Here is a 6,078-nt window from a genome sequence, read left to right on the forward strand (position 1 = left end):
GTTATTGTGAATAATGCTGTAAGGAATCTGGGAGTGAGATATATCTTTGATATGCTGATTTTACTTCCTTTGAATATATACCCAGAAGACAGGTTGCTGTATCATATGGGATGCCTATTTTTTAAGTATTTTTTAAAGGAACCTCCATATTGCTTTCCATAATGACTGTACTAATTTATATTTCCAACAATAATGTACATATGTTCCCTTCTCTGTATATCTTTTCCAACACTTGTTATCTTTTTACTTTTAGATAATGGCCATCTTAACAGGTGTGAAGTAATATCTCACTGTGGTTTTAATTTGCACTTTCCTGATGATTAGTCTTTTGGGGCCTTTTATGTCTGTTCTTTGGAAAATTTCTTATTCAATTCTCTTTCCATTTTTAATTGGTTTATGTGTTATTTCTTTATTGCGTTATATGAGTTTTTTAAAGTATTTTAGATATTAACCCCCATCAGATAAAATTTTTCTCTTATTCTGTAATTTGCCTTTTCATTTTGTTGTTTCCTTTGCTGCATAGAAGATTTTTAGTTTGATGCAATCCCACTTACTTATTTTTACTTTTGTTGTCTGTCCTTTTTGTGTCATAGTCAAAAAAACCTTGTCAAGATCAATGTCAAGATGCTTTTTTCCCTCTGTTTTCTTTTAGAAGTTTTATGGTTTTACATCTTACATTCGGGTATTGAGTTAATATTTCTATATTGTGAGAAAAAGGGTCTCGTTTCATTTTTCCTCATGTGGATATTCAGTTATTTCCAACATCATTTGATAAAGAGTCTATCCTTTCCCCATTGTGTGTTCTCAGTGCCCTTGTCAAAGATTAGTTGACTAAATTTATGTGGGTTTATTTCTGGTATCTCTAATTTGTTCCATTGGTCTATATGTCTGCTTTTATGCTACTACCATACTGTATTACTTACTAAAACTTTATAATATACTTTAAAATTACAAAGTATGATGCCTCTGACTTTGAAATTACAGGTCAATATTGCTGAAGAACACAAATACAAAAATTCTCAACAAAATACCAGCAAACTGAATTAAACAGCAGAAATCCCTAAAGACATTGTCAATAAAATTGCTAGATTAATAAATGAATTTAGTAAAGGAGCAAGATACAAAATTAGGATAGAAAAATTGGTTGCATTTCTATACACTAACAATGAAGTATTGAAAAGGGACATTAAGAAAGCAATACAATTTACAATAACATAAAAATAATAAATTTAGTAATAAATTTAACCAAAAGGTATAAGGTCTGTATACTGAAAACTAAATGGAAAGTTATCTTGTGTTCCTGTATTGGAAGAGTCAATATTTTCAAAATGTCCCTACTGCCCAAAGCAATCTACTGACTCAATGAAATTTCTATCAAAATACCAATGGTATTTTTCAAAGAAATATGAAAACAACTATTCTAAAATGTATATGGAATCACAAAAGACCCAGAATAGTCAATGCAATCTTGAAAAGCATTATTTTGTTAACAGGTCAACTATAAAGTTATCAGAACCTGGCCTAAGACTATGTATTTACTTATTCATTTAGTTGGAATTTCTCTCTGTTGCCCAGGCTGGAGTGTAGTTGCACAATCATGGCTCACCAGGTCTTTATATATATATATATATATATATATATATATATGTATATGTATATATATATATATATATGTATATGTATATATATATATACATACATACACACATACATAGTACACACACACACTAATTATATTAAAGAATTTATGTGCATCCCAAGACAATTCCTTTTTACTTGATGTGGTCCAGGGAAGCCAAAAGATTACTCAGTGCAGCCCAGGGAAACCAAAAGGTTGGACATCCTTGTTTTAACCAATTGTTTAGCTGAAAGACTGCATGTTACGTGTCAATATGATGAGGTTAAGGTATATTAATTAACAATATTATTTTTATTTGAAAACAATTATTATACTACATAATGATCACTTAGAAGAGAATCATGATATGTCATTATACTCTTAAGTTTCATAGTCATTGAATTTGTTTGTTTTCGTTTATTTATTTATTTATTTTTGAGTTGGAGTCTCACTGTCACCCAGACTGAAGTGCAGTGGCATGCTCACGGCCACCGCAACCTTGACCTGCTGGACTCAGGCAATCCTTCCGCCTCAGCCTTCCAAGTAGCTGGAACCACAGGTGCATACCACCATGCCCTGCTAATTTTTTGATTTATTATTGAGACGAGGTCTTTCCAAGTTGCTCAAACCCCTGGGTTCAGGCAATCCTCTCACCTCTGCCTCCCAAAGTGCTGGGATTTACAGGTGTGAGCCACTGCACCCAGCTAGAATTTAAATAATGTTTTTACGTCATCTTTTCTATTTGAAAATGCTCCTACTAAAGTGTATTTTTTTTTCTCCAGACTTTCCTCCATCAGCAGGACTTGCATGTTCGTTGTTTACACAACTGACATATTATACTAGGGCATACGCCATCTCTTATCTGTGCCTTTTTGGCCTAGCAACATGAAAGGTGAGAAGACCTGTAATGAGTAGGGCACAGGCTTTGACCCTCAGCATCTTCAGGAACAGCAGGCAGTTCTTGAAAACAGGATAAATAGATAAGGGCAGAGCTAAAGGAAACTGCTTACGTTTAGTTTCAGTGGTGTTGAATCTTGTTATCATTTGTGGGTCACAGATTTCTTTTATGGATGTTTTTGCATAACAATGATAGATAATTAGTAATAGCTTTGACATTTTAACAATGCATGACAAAGGAAAATATTTACTTTTGTTTACAGTAAAGTACATTCATCTATTTTTAAAAAAACAGGATACACTTCAAGTTATTGCAAATAGAGGAAATGAACAAGGATGCAAAGTTTGACAGTTTTCTGTTTTAATGAGATATAATGAGAGTGGAAAATAACAAAATAAAAGGCAGTGCATGAAAAAGAGAATATGAAATAATAGGGAAAATTAGAGTGGTTATAATTATTGTTCTTAATTTTATCCTGTTTGTAAGAGTACATTATAGAGTACACTGAGAGCACAGAAGAGTAGAAATGGAGCTCATTCACACATACATAATTTATTATTTTTATAGGTCAAGCATGCTGTAAACCCTTGCAAACTCAATTTTTGACAACCTCTTCCTTTTCTTCTGCGTTCATAGCCAAAATTACAATTAGAGGCCATGCACATAAGATGTGCAATTCCCAACTATTTGGGGGTTTTTTTTGTTTGTTTTTTGTTTTTTGAGGTGGAGTATCACTCTATCACCCCAGGTTGGAGTGGTGTGGCACTCTCACAGCTACCCACCGTTGACTTGTTGGGCTCCAGGGATCCTTCCGCCTCAGCCTTCCAAGTAGCCAGAACTACAGGTGCGCACTACCATGCTCGGCTAGTTTTTTATTTTGTTGTAGAGATGAGGTCTCGCCAAGTTGCCCGGGCTGGTCTTGTACCCGCAGGGTCAGGCAATCCACTCTCCTCGGCTTCTCAAGTGCTGTGATTACAGGCTGAATCACAGAGTCCAACTCTGGTTTTGTTGACAGTAGGCCTTAGCTGGAATGCCTTCTAGACATACTTCTGAGTTAAACTTATATAGTTAAGTAAGTGAGGGATCACACTATTAAGGGTCTTGAAAGAGAACACAGAGTTAGTTTCACAATTTTTGAAACCTGATTTCTTTGTTCTAGTTTAGGATGAATTGATTCTCCATCAACATTTCTTTATGTCTGTCTCTTAATAGAAGTCCTGCTTCAATGAATAAAGTTTATAAAGCAACTGTTGTTATCACCTTAAAAAGTTAAACACTGTGACTCATAAGAAAAGAGAAGTCTGAGCCGGGCTCGGTGGCTCAGCCTGTAATCCCGCGCCTTTGGGAGGCTGAGGTGAGTGGATTGCATGAGTCCGCGGGTTCGAGACCCGCCTGGGCAGCAAGACCTCATCTCTACAATAAATCAAAAAATCAGTGGGCGTGGTAGCGCATGCCTGTAATTCCGGCTACTCGGAAGGCTGAGGCGGAAGGATCACCGGAGCCCAGCAGGTCGAGGCTGCGGTGGCCGGGAGCGGCCACTGCACTCCAGTCTGGGAGACAGAGTGAGACTCCAACTCAAAAAAAAAAAAAAAGAAAAGAAAAGAGAAGTCTGTAAAACCATACTTTTGAATTTTTCTAATTTTTAGAGGACAAAGTTTTATGAGTTGAATGCATGAATATTTGATGCATTTGGAGGTAAATTAACTTACACAGAACATTATTTCCTAGACTGTAGAAGTGTGTTATTCACCTAAAGATTTTATTTTATTGTTTCATTTTTCCTGTTGTTTTTGACAGTTTGTTGGACAAAGAGAAATTAAAATTAAAGGAGCTATGCGGGAAGAAACTCTTTTGTGTCAATCTTTTCTCCACTTTTCTTTGTTTTCTTAGTTACCTGTGTGTGGTTATTGGAAGGGTGTGAAAAGATTGTATAGGTGAAAATACTGTGGGAGAAGGAGATAAACAGAAATATTTTCTTGTTTTCAAGTCTGCTTTCAACCCTCCCAGAAAGCTAACAAAGAAGAAAAGAGACAGAACCCCCAACAATATGACACAAGTGGACATTGTGAATTTAAGAGTCTCTATTTTTCTGTTTTCTATTTTTCCATCATCTGTATATAGATAGATAGTCTTTAGTCTTTAAAAACTATGTCAACAAGAACTTAGTATTTCCCTTTTTTGCTTTTGTTTCTGGGATTGATTTTTGGATTGGTTCACTCATTTTTTAATTGATAAATGTAATGTATGTATATTTACGGCATACAAGAGGACATTTTGAAACATGTATACACTGTGAAATGACTAAATCAAGATAATTAGCATATGCATTACCTCATATATTTATCTGTAGTGAAAACACTTAAAAGCTACTTTTTTTTTTTTTTTTGAGTTGGAGTCTCACTCTGTCGCCCAGACTGGAGTGCAGTGGCCGCTCCTGGCCACCACAGCTTCGACCTGCTGGGCTCTGGTGATCCTTCCGCCGCCTTCCGAGTAGCTGGAATTACAGGCACGCGCTACCATGCCCAGCTAATTTTTTGATTTATTGTAGAGATGAGGTCTCGCCTGCCCAGGCGGGTCTCGAACCTGCAAACTCAGGCAATCCACTCACCTCAGCCTCCCAAAGGCGCAGGATTACAGGCTGAGCCACCGAGCCCGGCTGTCGCTCATATTTGTATTGTAAACCATCATCTTACAAATCCTTGATATCCGTTATTCTATTTTCTACTCACCACAAACCCATGAAGTTGGTAACTGCAAAGATTTGAATAGAACCTTGCTAACCTATGCTAACTGGCCAGTCTTACCTTCCTTAAGCTCAGACGTGTTTTGTAAAGGCACTGGGACCAAGCTGAGGTGAGTCGCCGGCTCAGGAAACAACAAAAATGATGGCTGACTTGGCTGTTGTTTGGATGGTGATGTGATAGGCCAGGGATTGGTTGTTGGTTAGCCAACCATCTGGCAGCAGGTGTCAGGAAAATTCAAAGCCAAGGAGATGGAGCATATGTGGTAGACAGACAGAAGAAGCCACAGAGAGCTGGGATCCTGGATTATTGGCTCGGAACAGTGGCTTCAAACACCTGGAAAGCTATCAGGTCTGCTCTCACTTTTGCAGAACGCTTGCTTCCACATTAACTCCATCTCCTTTACCCTTGCAGGAACTCTTTGCTACTTAAAATGGTCTTATCTAAAATGTCGAGTTATAATACCTTAAAGTTGTTTGCCATCATCTTAGAAGAAAGAGTTACATCCGTCCCATGATAGGGACCCATGGATGTTTTCCTGAGCAGAAAGGTCATCTCATGCTCTTGCTCAGACTGAGTGCTCTGTGACTCCTGACAGCACCTGGGAAACAGGTCTCAGAGCTGCTTCTAAGCACAACTTATTCCATCATCACAGCCACATGCCATTTGCTTATTCTAGCATGTCAAACCCCTATCAACAAAGTATACTTCATTTACTCTGTATGACTGTCCCTACACACCAGGGACAATGCTGCATCTTAAAGGCAATTTTTATTATTTTTGCAACAATAATATCAGGAAACATAAATTTACATACTATC

Source organism: Carlito syrichta, unplaced genomic scaffold (assembly GCF_000164805.1).
Source record: "Carlito syrichta isolate Samal-C Ts95f unplaced genomic scaffold, Tarsius_syrichta-2.0.1 Scaffold304020, whole genome shotgun sequence".
Classification (NCBI taxonomy): Eukaryota; Metazoa; Chordata; class Mammalia; order Primates; family Tarsiidae; genus Carlito; species Carlito syrichta.